Consider the following 15,215-nt stretch of genomic DNA (forward strand, 5'->3'; position numbering starts at 1 on the left):
AAAATCAAGAACTTCTTGTGGCAAAAAAGGACTGTAAATAATGTCAAAGACAAAAAATTCACTATATGCTAGCAATGGGCTAATTTCCTTAACAGACAAAGATATTAAGAATCAACAAAAAAAGACAACCAATGGCAAAATGAGCACAGAATGTAAAGTCAGTTCGTGGGGACTACCCTGGTGGACCAATGGCTAAGACTCCACACTCCAATGCAGGAAGCCCGGGTTTGATCACTAGCTGGGGAACTAGATCCCACATGCTGCAAATAACAGGTCACATGCCACAACTAAAGATCCTGCATGTTGCAACTGGAAGATCCTGAGTGCTGCAACTAAGACGTGGTGCAGCCAAGTGAATAAATATTTTTTTTAAAAAGTCAGTTCATGGATAAAGAAATGTCAATGGATAATTTTAAAATAAAAATCCATTTTACCTATGAAACAGACAAATTTTAAAAGCTTGCCAGGACCCAGCACGGACTAAAGGGTAAGTAGTAGGCATTCCCAAGCACAGTTTGTTAGTGGGTATCCTGGTTATCTATCGCTTAACAGCAAGTCATGCAAGTTTTAATGGCGTTATCGTTGTTCAGTCGCTAAGTCATGTCCGACTCTGTGACCCTACAGACTGCAACATGCCAGACTCCCCTGTTCTTCACTATCTCCTGGAGTTTGCTCAAATTTATGTCCGTTGAGTCAGTGATGCGATCTAACTATGTCATCCTCTGCGGCCCCCTTCTCCTCCTGCCTTCAATCTTTCCCAGCATCAGGGTCTTTTCCAATGAGTCAGCTCTTCACATCGGGTGGCCCAAGTATTGGAGCTTCAGATTCATTTTAATGGCATAAAGTAATTTCATCATGGATTTGGTGGATCAGGAATTTGGAAAGGGCACAGCAGGGGTGGCTCTCCTTTGCTTCCTGTGAAGAGCTTACTCATTGGAAAAGACTCTGATGCTGGGAGGGATAGGGGGCAGGAGGAGAAGGGGACGACAGAGGATGAGATGGCTGGATGGCATCACGGACTCGATGGACGTGAGTCTGAGTAGACTCCGGGAGATGGTGATGAACAGGGAAGCCTGGTGCGCTGTGATTCATGGGGTCGCAAAGAGTCGGACATGACTGAGCGACTGAACTGAACTGAACTGAACTGAACTGAACCCTTAGCTGGTAGGACCAAAAAGGCAGGAGGTGGCCAGCATGGCTGAGCATCGGGAGAGGGCTGGAGTAGGCCTTCTCTAAACACTTCTTTCCTCCCTGGTTCCTGGTCTGAGACTGTCAGTTGGAGCGTCACTATGTAGCCTCTCACTTAGGTGCCCTCATGTAATCGACAGTTCCTATTCTCTTGTCCATAGGTCAGCACTGCCCTAAACAGAGAGGCTTCCCTGACCCAGCAACGTGCTGGTGGTGTGTTCTAGGGGCTCTGCTGTGCTTAGTCGCTCAGTTGTGTCTGACTCTTTGACTCGGGCTACTCCTATGGACTGTAGCCCGCCAGGCTCCTCTGTCCAGGGGGATTCTCCAGACAAGAATACTGGAGTGGGTTGCCATGCCCTCCTCCAGGGGATCTTCCCAACCCAGGGATTGAAACCAAGCCTCCCGCATTGCAGGCAAATTCTTTATCATCTGAGCCATGGGGGAGGGGGTGGGAACTGTGGAATAAGAAGTTTCATTTCACTGTGACATGTTATCACTTTAGTATAAAACATTTGCCCACATACTTGTATAAGCTTAGAAAGTTTCTAGAAGACTAAAAACTGATGGGAAAATGATTTGCGAGAAGTGAGACTGGGAATGCGGGCAAGGGTGTCTTATATGCTTTATGTTTTACTTAATACCCTTTTGTACTGTTTAATTATTTAACTTGCCATATACACACATTTATTGTAATAAAAAATAGCTAAAATTAATAAAAGTAAAAATTGAGAACAGGAGAACTACTTAATTCAGAGAGATTTCTAAATAACCCGATGGCATGAGTTATAAATGAGACTAGGTAATTATATCATTTTATAATTAAAAATCTGAAAATGAGGCATAAATGACACAAAATGACAAGGAAACACCTCAATTATTTGGGGGTTGATTTTCCAGGTGGAAGATTTTCCAGGCCAGATATCCCTGGTTTTTGGTTGTTGTTGTTCACTGGCCAAGTCCTGTTTGACTCTTTGTGATCCCATGGATTATAGCACGCCAGGCTTCCCTGTCCTTCGATATCTCCTGGAGTTTGCTAAAACTCATGTCCATTAAGTCGCTGATGCCATCCAACCATCTCATCCTGTGTTGCCCTCTTCTCCTGCCCTCAGTCTTACCCAGCATCAGGATTTTAGGTAAAATAATATAAAAAGTGCTTTCAATGAGCTTAATTACAAAACCCAGAATGTTTGTGAGAACAGAAAGGGATCTGGGCAATTGCTCCTCCAGTAAGAGCCCCCTTTCTTTTTTTTAAAGATTTTTTTTGATGTGGACTATTTTAAAAGTCTTTATTGAATTTGTTACAATATTGTTTCTGTTTTGGTTTTTTGGCCAGGAGGCATGTAGGATCTTGGCTCCCCGACCAGGGATCAAACCAAGACCCTCTGCATTGGAAAGTGAAGTCTTAGCCACTGGATTGCCCGCGAAGTCCCTGCCCTCACCCTCCTCTCTTTTCCTTCCTCTCCAAAGGCTACTACCCTCTGCCTGTAAACCCCCTCAGACTGTGTCCTTTAAAAGTCACCTTCCCTGATAGCTCAGTTGGTAAAGAATCCGCCTGCAATGCAGGAGACCCTGGTTCAATTCCTGGGTTGGGAAGATCTGCTGGAGAAGGGATAGGCTACCCACTCCAGTATTCTGGCCGGGAGACTTCCACGGACTGTACGGTCAGTCCATGGGGTCACAAAGAGTCAGACACCAAGGGAGTCAGTCACTCCCTTAAAGAACAAAAACAAAAAACAAGTAACCAGCATCAGATGTCATGTATTATGAGCATAGGCATGTTAAGAGCAAAACAACACAAACCTTACTCCAGACATAGAAAGAAGATGAAGCAAACATTCTAGAGTGACTAGGTAAAAGTTGGTTTTCTAATTTTCTGCGATTTCTACAGTTTTTTGGTTTTAGCTATGAGGTATGGCAAGGCACCTTGCTTTCCGCTCAGTGAAGTGCCCTGAGTAGCAAAAGAGAGCACCAGAAAGCTTGTTAGAAATGTGTCTCAAGCTTACTAAGCTGGAATCTAGGTTTACCACGGTCTCCAGGTCTGCCGCATACCTGGCCATGCATTGGAATCACCTCCAGAACTTTAAAAATGCTGATGCCTGGGTTCTCACCCCAGAAATCCTGGTATATTTGGCTGGGATGAAGCTTGGACATTGAGGTTCTTCTCTTTAATCTCAGGTGATTCTGTGATTCCAAGACTCAGTACCCTAAACCAGTGGTTCTCAAAGTGTGGGCCCTGTGCCACCTGAGAACCTCTTACAAACACACATGCTTAAGCTCACTCCAGACTCCCTTTCCTGGAGTTTCTGATGCAGGAGGTCTTTGACTTAGTGCTGCAGGCAATTTTGATGTTCACCGAGGTGGGAGAACCTGCAAAGATAGGTCTGGGAAGTGGGCAGGCCCAAGAATTTATATTTCTTAAAGTTTCCAAGTGCTGCTCCTGTAGCAGGTCTGAGAACCACATGTGCAGAATCAGGGAACCCTCTGATCTATGACTGCTTCAGAGCCATACCTCCAACCCAGTATTTCTTCTCTTTCACCACAAACTCCCCATCTGCCGGTCTTTTGGGTTTGAGGCCTGTATGACCCTTTTTAATTCCACCTTCACCAAATGCTGTCTCTTCAGTCGTGCCCAACTCTTTGTAACCCCATGGACTGTAGTCCGCCAGGCTCCTCTGTCCATGGGATTCTCCAGGCAAGAATACTGGACTGGGTTGTGGTGCCCTCCTCCAGGAGATCTTCCCAACCCAGGGATCAAACCAACGTCTCTTATGTCTCCTGCATTGGCAGGAAGGTTCTTTACCACTAGCGCCACCTGGGAAGCCCCCTTCACCAAATAGAAAGGGATTAAAAACAAAAAACAGGGACCTCCTTGGTGGTCCAGTGGCTAAGATCCCAAGCTCCCAATGCAGAGGGCTGGGGTTCGATCCTGGTTCGGGAACAAGATCCCACATGCTACAACTAAGACACAGCCAAATAAATACAACATTAAAAAAATATATTAAACCCCCCCCCCCGAAACAGTTTGGTACCCCAGACTCAAAATGCTCACACTGGCTATGCATGGGTGCTTGCCCTCCCTCGATGCTCCCTGTTCTCATGGGGACCCACTCTTCTACAGACAGGCCCCCCACCCCTTCCAGTTCACTTGCGGCCTCTCCTAAGAACCCTGCATGGAGGGTGGAAGTCCAACGCTTCTCTGTGCTCTGCTTAGTCACTCAGTTGTATCCGACTCTTTGCGACCCCATGGACTGTAGCCCACCAGGCTCCTCCATCCATGGGGATTCTGCAGGCAAGAATACTGGAGTGGGTTGATATGCCTTCCTCCAGAGGATCTTCCTCACCTGGGGATGGAACCTAGGTCTCCCGCAGTGCAGGCAGATTATTTACCGTTTCACCAGGGAAGCCAAAGAATACTGGAGTGGGTAGCCGATCCCTTCTCCAGGGGATCTTCCCGACCCAGGAATCGAACCGGGCTCTCCTGCATTGTAGGCGGATTCTTTACCAGCTGAGTTACCAGGTAAGCCCGGAAAACTTCTCTAAGGCGCCAAATGGCCAGGGCGCTGGAGCCGGTGGCCGTCAGGGGTGGGTGCCCTCCGGATCTAGCCGAGGGTGGTTTTTCCTTTGGAACCTGCCTCCAATCCTTTGCCCTCCATGTGTAGAGGGTCCATCCAAGAGGAGAAGAAAGGGCAAGACCCGGAGCTGAGGATGGGGGATGGAGGTGTAAAGCGATAGCTCTCAGCTGGAGGATGGGAACCACTGACTTTTCCCTCTTAGGTCCCTGCCTGCTGGGTCCTTGAATCTTGCTCCCGCCTGCATCGAGTTCCCGGAGCTCCGAGGCCCCACAAGAATCTGTAAACAGCTGACCTATTCCACTCCTTTCCCGTGCGCGGGCATCGCTCGGGTCCCCGGAGGGGGCGTGGAGGACGCCGGGCCGCGGCGGGGGAGGGGAGGTGGCCACTGCCCTCTCCGGGATTAAGTCCCTCGTGGCCCAGGGTAGTGCCGGAAGCCCGCTCCAGTGGCCCGGGGAAGGGGAGGTGCCCGTGGGTCCCCGCACCGCGCCGCGGCCCGCGCGGAGACGGAAAGTCCTAGGAGGTGGGCACACGGGCGGGGCTCCCTCTTGAACGACCGCAAGCACGACTCGCAGAGTCCCGATCCTGGCCGATCCTCCGCCAGCGGCTGGCGGTGTCGCCCGGGCGCTCGTCTCCCGCGCCCTCATCTCGCTTTCGACCGCAGCGGCGGGACTGGCGCGTCCCTGCTGGCTCGGCGCTCTCCCCGGCGCCTCCTGCGTTCAGGCCGGGCGGCGGCCGAGCGTCGAGCCCGGCTCGGGCCGCAGGACCAAGTAAGGCGCGGATCGGAGGTGGGCTCGCCGGGCCGGGGAGGGCGCTCGCGGCGGGCAGCCCCTGGGCGCACCTGCCCCCGGGGCGGAGCGGAGCCGGGGCGGGGTGCGCCGGCTCGCAGGGCGCGGGCGCGGACGCTGGAGGGGGCTGTGGCTCTCCCGCTGTCCCCGCGGATCGGGCGGCGCGGCGCTGGGGCTCCCCCGCCCCTCGCCGAGGGGCCGGCCCAAGCCCGGGGAGGGGCTCGCCTGCCTTCACTTCCCGCTCCCCGGCCTGGAGGCGGCGGGGCCGGCGCGGGCGCAGGGGGCTGCGGGCAGCGCTCGGCTGGCGCGCGGGGCGGGGACGCGGCCGCCGCCCGCTTTGCGCCGCTCCTCCCCGCGCTAGCGGCGCTCGGCCCGGCGTCGAGGCGGCCATGGCGACCCTGAGTCCGCTCCCCACCCACCCCGCCTGCTCCGCCCTCCCCTCCGCCCCGCGCCACCTTTGATGGCTCGGACCTCGGCCGGCCACCGCCAGCCCCGTGCGCGCGTCCGCGCCGCTGCCGCCGCCCGCGGGTATTAATAGCCGAGCGTCCTCACCGCACGCGCAGCCGGAGCCGCCGCGCCCTCGGCCGCCCGGGGCTCGGAGCTGCGGAGCCCGGAGGCCGGGAGCGGGAGCCGGAGCCGCCCGCGCCGTGGAGGTAGGAGGCGGGCGGCGAACAATGACCGCGGCGGGCGGGCGGCAACTTGTGCGAGTCGGGCACCGGGAGCCGACCGATCCGGGCGCGGCTGGAAGGAGCTGCGTGGCCCGCGGGTCCTGCCCACGGGAGGTGTGGCGGGTGGCATCGGGCTTCCTCTTAACTAAGGCGGGAGAGTCGCCCTCCAGCCAGGCAACAATAGCCGGAGCTCCGGGGCCTCAGAGCCCCGCGCCGCCCCTTGCGCCCTCCTCTCACCTCGGCGGACTCGAGCCGCGGACTCCGCGCGCGTCCCTACTCTCCTCTCCCCGCCCCGCGGCGCCCTCCCCCCGCTTCCTCCCATCCCACCCGGCGCGCTGACAGCGCCCGACGCGGCTTCCGGACCTCCGGCCGCAATCGGGGCTCCCGAGGCCGCCTGTGGGCCGGGGGGTGGCCGCTGGCGCGGGTGCTCGCGGCTCGCCCACGCGCGGCGCGGGGACCCCGGGTGGGTGACAAAGAGGAACACGCCCTCTCGCCGAGTTGCATTTTTGTCCCTCATTACCGCCAGCCTTTATGGAGACCAAAGTTTTCTCCCCCCCCCCCCCCCCCACCGCTTTTTTAAAAGCAAAGGACACAGATTTTTGTGGTGAGCGTTTCAAAACAACTTCTGATTGTGGTTTTACGATTTAAGTTCCGGAAACTTTAGCTGTGTGATGCGGCCAGACCCTTTGAGTGTGTGCATGTGTGTGTGTTTTATTCGAGGGGAAACACGCGTTCCCGGGCATCAGTCTGGATGTCGTGTCTGGCCGTGGGAGCCCAGCTCTGGAATCTGTGCAGGGTCTCCCAGAAAACAAGCGAGGTGCGACGCACGAACTGAGGACCCTGGTTATCAGATCCTCCGCTTGAGATACGGAGAGATTGCCTCGCATCTGGAACAGTTTAGCCGGCTCAGCCTGTCTCTGTGATCCTTCTGGAGTACCATGGTGGCCTCTGGCTGTTTCATTTTATGGTCCTGGTTAATGTCTTGCTTGTTAGTTTCCCAGGTTTGACTTGCTCAGCCCTGCCCTCCCCTGTATTACTGTTCCACCCTGAGCCATGGCTTTTGGGGACCCCCATCTCTCCCACCCCGCAGGCACCGTCTTCAGCCGGAGCCAAACCCCAGCCTAAACCCTGTGGGTTAGGTTCACTGTGCTTTGCGCCTGGTGACTTGGCCAAGCCCATTTCAGAACATCTTCCAGCATTGTCTTGCTTTTCTTACTCAGTCTAAACCGGACAGAAAGCAGGAAGAAAGGCTTTTTCGGTCCTGAGAGCTTTGGGACATTTGCCTTAAAAACTGTCCTCACTGTTGTGATCAGGCAGGCCCTTCTGAAGTCTCCAGCTTTTGGCTGTCTTCCACATTCCACAGCCTTTTGGTTGGGGCTTTACCTTCAGCCTTTCCGTAGGGTTGGTCTTCTGACAATGCTCTCTCTAGATGTGGGTTCAGCATCCACATGGCTCACTTTATATTCCTGCAGCATCCTTCTGCAGCAAGGCACCAATATTGGAGTTACTCCAAGCACAACGGAACGTTTGTGTTTTTAGAATGTCTGGCTAATAGATCTGCTTCTGGGTAAAATAAATAGACACATGATTGGCCAGTGGCTGGCTTCCTGGGCGAAGTGTTGGTGGAAATAGTAAGCTGCTAGCCTAGCGCTTCCCATAATCTCTTCTTTCTTCTTTGTGGATGAGAAACTTGAAGTATCTGGTGATGATGTAGCTGTTCTCCATGGGGTCACAGACTCCTGCGTGTCCCCTGTAAGTTGGGCTGTGCTTTTTCATTCCAGGAGGGCTTCCCCTTTGGGAATCCTGAAGCGAGGTTTATAGTGTCCCTTTTCACACAATTAGTCTTTTCCTGGAATTTTATACAGGGATTGAATTCCCTAGGTCATAATAGAATACTAAGGCTACTCTGTGGCCAAATTTACCAAAAGGAGACTTAAAATCTACCCTAGATAATTTTCTTCTGGTGTATTGCAGTTATGTCATAATTATCTGAAGACTGTGAGGAACTTGGGTGAGCATTTTTGTTTTTCTTTTCATTTGAAAAACTGTTGGAGGAAATGGTTTCTAAGAAGATAAGAATTGAATATAGTATTGAAAGGGTTACTTTTTTAAAGTGGAATTCATCCTTTAGCATTCATTGAACTCTAATAGTCATAGAAGAGTTTAATTCATTTGGAGAATGGTATATATTTGTAAGGATATATAAATATATATGCATGTGATAGACATCAGAAATGAACACTTTTTTTCCATCCTTGAGGAGGTTAGAGAACACTAAAGAAGAGATGGAAGCCCAGTTTTTGCTTGCTGAACACTTTAGGAAAGATGGAATGTGGGTTTCCCAGAGGATGAGGGAAGTTGTGTGAATTTGTAGGTACTTGGCTGATGCTTTGACAGCATGGTGAACCAGGCATTTCAAACAAACCTTTTGCAACTGACCTTGCATGTTTCAGAGAGCTGCTTAGTGTTTTTGAGAAAGGCACTTTCCCCTTGTACTGAAGATGCTACAGATAAGAGAGGGTAAAGAATCCACCTGCAGTACTGGAGACCTGGGTTTCGGTCCCTGGGTTGGGAAGATCCCCTGGAGGAGGGCATGGCAACCCACTCCAGTATTCTTGCCTGGAGAATCCCATGGACAGAGGAGCCTGGCGGGCTACAGTTGTGGGGTCGCAAAGAGTCAGACACGACTGAAGCGACTGAGCGTGCACTTGTAATCCTAAAGTACAATCACTGGAGTCCTTTCTGTTGATACTTTTGAGTGCCCAGGTGTTCCAGGTGTTGCTTACCATTGTCTGGGAAGGGAAAGGGTGGGATTTTCAAGGTTCCCACGGCTGCACCTCTCCTATTATTTGGTGCTTTTGATTGAAAGGAGGGCTCACCAAGCCTGACTGTTGAATGGGCAATGGTGGACCAACTTTTTTTTTCTCCTTGCTTTGTAATGGTTAGAGTTTCTGCTGTGGCCTCACTTCATCATACAGGCCCCTCACTCTATTTCCGCCAGGTTGCTGGCTTAAGCACTTCCACATGTCGGGAAAGATCAGAGCCCAACGGTTTCCATTCAAATTACTCGAAATACTGATTTCACCATTTCATGCCGAATGCCGCCTTTGTTTTTAATCAAGAAGCCTCCAGAAACTGTTTATTTTAAAAGTGGAGAAACTGTCTTTTAATAGGCTTCCCTCCTCCAGGTTTAATCCAGTGAAAAATATTTTGCCAAGTGGATACTTTGAGCAAAAGAGAACAATTGATACATATTAAATGCCCAAGCTCTAAGCCTTTGATATTTGTGAAATAAACCAGGGACCATAGGTACAAGGGGCCTAAAAGTGAGCGCATGCTCATTGCTGCCCATGAACTCAGGCAGTTTTCTTATTTAATATGGGATGGAAATTAGAGACAGACGGCAAGATTGGCAATTAAATTAATATGAGAATTCATCATTTACACTGAATTAATTTCATGTGTTAGATGGTCATATTTGTGCATACATTTTCAAACTGAAGGGCCTTGGGCCAAATTAGATTATCTTTTTTCTATTATGTAAAATTCTTCATCCACAAGAGCAACTGCACTCTATGTGTAGACTTTGGGCTTTCCGTAACGGTATCGTATAAGAGAAGACATAAATCCAGTATTATGATGCCTTTCACTTTTTGTTCTCATCGTATTAATTCAGGATCTGCCATATAGTGCATGGCACACAACAAATCTTTGCTAAATACTTGCTGAGTGAATAAGTATAAACCTCATTTTCATGTCCTTTCAAGTTAGCCTTTAAAATGTTTAGGGGAAATCTGATATTAGCCCTGACAAGTTGTTGTTCTCTGGGAACTTGAAAATTTGATATTTGATTTCATTTCTGTTTTGATCTAGTTTAACCATTGAAGCTAACCTTTAAAGTTAGGTATTTTAAAAATATACAGACTTATTTTTAAGAAATCTGACACAAAAAAGCATGAAGAAGAAAGTAAAACCTACCTGAAAAATTTGCTTCTGGGATAACTTTCCTTCTTCCTGAGAGATGTTTCTTTGAAAGTTCCACGAGAGCGCGTTTATTGGGCTGTGCGCTTGCGTCAAGTTGCTGCAGTCGTGTCCGACTCCGTGCAACCCCATGGACTGCAGCTCACCAGGCTCTTCTGTCCACGGGATGCTCCAGGCAAGAATGCTGGAGTGGGTGGCCATTTCCTCCTCCAGGGGAATCTTCCCAAGCCAGAGGGTAACCTCAATTTTTGTGGGCCTTGAGATTTGTTCCAGAATGATGAATTAGCTGGGTGTGCAATTCTGGATTATTGTTTCTGTGTTAATCCACTGTCTTCTGGTCCGTTTGTTGTTGCTGTTATGTCCGCTGTCAGGCTAATTGTTATTTGTAAATAGTCTCTTTTTCTCTCTGGCTGCTCTTAAGACCCTTTGGAGTTCTGCAGTTTCACAAAGCCTAGGTGTAATTTCCCCTTTCCTTTTACTCCTCTCTCTCCTCCTCCCTCTTCTTCTCCCTCCTCCTTCCCCCTCCCTCCATCCTCTTATCAGTGTGCCCCTTTCTGCTGCCCTGAGTATTTCAGTGTCTGCTCTGTGTTGGTCTGGTCACCCTTGGCCACTCTGGTTGTTTCCAGTCTGGGCTGTTATGAATAAGGCTGCTGTGAACATTTGTGAACAAGTCTTTGTGCGGAGGTCTGTTTTCCTTTTTATTGCTGGGTCTTATAATAAGTGTATGTTTATAAGAAACTGCCATCTGCTTTCCAAAGTGTTTGTACCATTTTACATTCCCACCAATGATATACGAGTGTTCCACTTACTGTAATCCTCATGAGCACTTGAAATTACCCATCTTTTGCATTTTGGCCATTCTGGTGGATGTGTCAGTGGTATCTCCTTGTGGTTTAATTTTATATTTCCCTGAAAGAGAATAATAGGTTTTCCTGTGCCTTTTGGCCATTTGTCTATCTTCCTTCGTGACGTGGCCATTCACACTTGGTTCTTTTCCATTGATTTTTGTCTGATTGTTTCATATAGCTTTTGAGTGTAACTGACATGTAAGAAACCACACATACTTAACGTCATCTTATTTTACAGTTATGAGACTTCTGTGTATATTCTGCATACAAGTACATTGTTAGATAAATATGAATATATTCACCAGGCTATTTTTTAACCGTCTCTTTTTTTAATGGTATCTTTTGAAGAGCAAAATTTATGAGGAAAACATTGTACACGGTCCACTTATTGAGCTTATTAAAGGTCAGAGAATTTTTTTCAACTTTGGAAAAATAGCACAATTTTGTGTGTAAGACATACACTAATATCACTCTGTTCAGGAGGTCAGACCCCATTTACTTCATGCAGTTCTGATCTTTCCTAATTGAAACTGAGTTGAAAAGACAAGAAAATGGAGGAAAAAAAAAAAAAAAACCCAACCAAAACCCTGCTTGTTTTGAAAAATCTGAGGAAACAAGGGGTTTAAGATTGTGATCAAATAAATAGATTTCCAAAATTCAAAATTGAGTTGTTTGTTCTTTTAGCACACAGAAGGATTGTGGACAAGAAGTATTTTCAAAATCAACACCAAAAAATGGAGCCCTAGGAAAACGCAAGATGTAACATTCTAAAAAGAGGTCAGAATGGCATATGTGGGTTCTTGTAAAAGCAGTTTAGTGTTCCTATATTGGTGTGAATTTTATCGTGTTATTTATGTATTCTCCTCATTTTCTGAACTGGATAACAAGCGTTGTCAGATCAGAAAGCATGTTTTCCTGATTTTTGTTTCTCCTGCTCATAGAAGGTAAATAAATATTGCTTGACTTGAATTAAAATTTGTGTCATGACTGAAACAGAAGCAGACTCACAGAAACGGAGAACAGACCTGAGGTTGCCAAGGGGGAGGAGGGTGGGGAAGGGTGGACTGGGGGCTTGGGGTTAGCAGATGCAAACTACTATACATAGAATGGATAAACAAGGTGCTACTGTAGAGCACAGTGACCTCTATTCAAAATCCCGTGCTAAACCATAATGGAAAAGTGAAGTACATACATAAATAAATTAAAAATTTTCTGTATTGAAAACTCCATGGCATTTTAGGATACGGAAGTTAGAGATTGGTATTAAAGATAAGAAGAGTTGGGAATATAGATATTAAAATGAGACAGATCGGCCCTTCTGTATGTTGTCCATCTTTGTGATGTTGGGCAAGTTATTGGTGCTCTTTCCCTAAAACCTCAAGGGGCCTTCAAGATTGCATTTATCGTCAAGTGATAGAATCTTTGACTTATGGCAGTGAAAGTCACCAATTAGTTGCCTCAAATAAGAGGAAAGGAAGGGGTCCCTGGTTCAGTGTCTCAGCTCACAGCATCACCCAGGACACAAGTTCTTTCTGTCCTTCTACCCTGCCATGCCCAGCTTGCTGCTTTCTGTACTTAGGCTTGTTGCCCAGGGGTTAATGGCACTGCTGCAGCCTGGTTAGCTGTTACCACTAAGGGCTGCTGCGGTTCCATCCCGCTCAGTGTCATACATTTGTTGTCGTCAGGAAATAATGGCACGGCCTTCTTCACACTCCTTTTGTCCTTAATCAAAGTGCTTCTCAGAAGCTGCCGACATTTGGTGGTCTTTGAAGCAGGATCCGGGGAGTGTTTCTGTACTCTCACAGAGATACCCGATAGCCGGACTGAATGTGATGTCTGGAATCACAGCAGCCATGTTGTGATCAGCCTTGGGATGAGGCCAAGAGGATGATGGGCTGAAAGATGGAAGCAGAGTTCTTGTGGGCATCAGTTACTCACCAATCTTCCTGCACCTGGAGCTTAGTATACTAAATAATAGCAAGTTTTGTATACCAAATAATGCCAACCTGGACTTAGTGTATTAAACAATAAATTTACCCACTTTCTAATTCTGTTCTTGTCGTCCAAAGCATCGTGACTGATACATTCATTGGACGACTTTGCCTTTCTTTTTAAAAAATATCTTGTCTTTTTTGGTCTGCTTTTAACAAAATGAAGTGTAGTTGATTTACAATATTATGTTAGCTTCTGGTATACAAAATAGTGATTTGATATTTTTGTAGATTGTGCATCATGCTAGGGTTATTAGAATATTATTGACTGTATTCCCAGTGCTATTCATTATATCCCTGTGACTTCATTTTATAACAGAACATTTGTACGTCTTAATGCTCTTCACCTGGTTTGCGCATTGCCTCACCCCTCCTCCCTTTCGGCAGTTTTTCCTCTGTACCTGTGAGTCTGTTCCTGTTTTGTTATATTTATTCATTTGTGTTTTAGAGTCCACATATAAGTGAAAATATGCAGTATTTATCCTTCTCTGTCTGGCTTATTCCACTTAGCATTGATCCCTGTAGGTCCATCCATGTTGCCACAAATGGCAAACTTTCCTTCTTGATGGCTGAGTGACAGCCCATTATGTACTATCCCTGTGTTTTCTCTATCTGCCCTTCTGTCAGTGGCCATTTAGGTTGTCTCCATGTCTTGGCTATTGTGAATGAAGCTTTAGTGAACACAGGGGTGTGTGTTTCTTTTTGAGTTAGTGTTTTCATTTTCTTTAAGTAAATACCCAGGAGTGGAAATGCTAGATTGTATGATAGTTCTATTTTAATTCTTTGAGGAGCCTCTGTACTCTTTTCCATAGTGTCTGCACCAATTTATCAATATATTCCCACCTCCAGCGCTGGAGGGTTCCTTTTCTCTACATCCTCACCAATACTTGTTATTTCTTGTTTTTTTGATGAGAGCCTTTCTGACAGGTTGGAAGACTTGATCTTTCATCTGCCATTTGACATTATCTATGAGAAAAAGAGTTTCTTACTGTTAATTATGTGGAAAGTGGCTTAGTGATCATACCAAGTTGCTGTGAAAGATGAACGATTTTTAAGGACTGTAGGTATTTGATAACATGTGCGAATCTTGTCACTATATCTGCATAAATTTCACCTTTTCCTCTCATGATGGCCTTGCAAGACATCTGCTTAGAATTGACCATTTGGAGTTTGGATTAGATTTGTGAGGCCATTATTAATCAGAGATTAATGTCTTCCTTTATAATCTTGCCAAATCTTTTGATTCTCTGGCATGAAATCTTATTGGGGGCCAATGTTATTAGTAGAAGGAGCTGCCTGGCAATGTTAGGATTTGGGTAAACTGGAGATTTACTACATTCAAAAATTAGACACAGGTATTTATGACCCTGTAAAGAAAGGTTGAATGATTTTCTGATAACCTTAATCCAGGCAAATGAATTGAATGGAAAATATCCAAGTGAAGAACTTGCAGAATATAGAATTAGAAGATTCCAGTCTATTTTCATTTGATTGATATGACTTTTAAAAAAGAAATCTGGTCATTCTCCCACCCCTTACTATCAAGTTGGTCAGGTGACCAGGGTAATTTGCATATTCACTGCCATTTTATTTTTACTTCATTTTGTGCAAGGATTAATCAACTTAACAGGTATTTGATTGACCAGCTGTGTTGAATTACTAGTTACTATTGCTGCCACAAAATTAGGGCCCAGTTCTCTGCTGTCAGAGTGTAGTATCCAGACCAGATTGGAGAAGTTATCTAGATAATTACAATATGACAAGAGCTTTGCAAAAGGTGCAGTAATGGTGGAAGTGTTCAGATATTAAGACATTGGGTTCTGGTTGGAAGTTGCGTTTAAGCTGAGCTTTCAGTGAAGAAGTGTGTTTTTGTTTGTTAACTTGTTTGCTCATTTTAGTATTCCCTTCGTACTCTGCTTTTTGTAACAGGATCCGAAAAGTATTCATGTATAAAACAGAAAGGAAAAATTCCTTGCAATCCTGCTGGTCAGAATTTATGAAAATTAAAATTTGATTTATTTCCATTTGACTTCTGGCATATTCAGTATGTTCCCAGTAGTTGTCTCTCTACATACAGACATACCTTTTTTACAAATTGTGAGAACAATGCGTGTATAATTAGAAGCCACTTTCCCGCCTTAACCGCTGAGTGTTTTCCATATTGAGTTTTCTTTGAAATGAA

At 47.1% G+C, this 15,215-nt stretch overlaps 1 protein-coding gene across 2 annotated transcripts in view; it reads left to right on the forward strand.

Annotated features, from left to right (window-relative positions):
- The first annotated feature begins 6,094 nt into the window (after positions 1-6,094).
- FARP1 (FERM, ARH/RhoGEF and pleckstrin domain protein 1) overlaps positions 6,095-15,215 on the forward strand; it is a 304,622-nt gene continuing 295,501 nt past the window's right edge. Inside the window, exon 1 of one of the 2 annotated variants that reach the window (XM_052649975.1) lies at positions 6,095-6,198. The gene's annotated coding sequence lies outside the window, so the exon portion shown is untranslated. The remainder of the gene's footprint in view (positions 6,199-15,215) is intronic. The other variant, XM_052649976.1, reaches the window with a different exon arrangement.

This window comes from Budorcas taxicolor, chromosome 12, assembly GCF_023091745.1.
Source record: "Budorcas taxicolor isolate Tak-1 chromosome 12, Takin1.1, whole genome shotgun sequence".
Lineage (NCBI taxonomy): Eukaryota > Metazoa > Chordata > Mammalia > Artiodactyla > Bovidae > Budorcas > Budorcas taxicolor.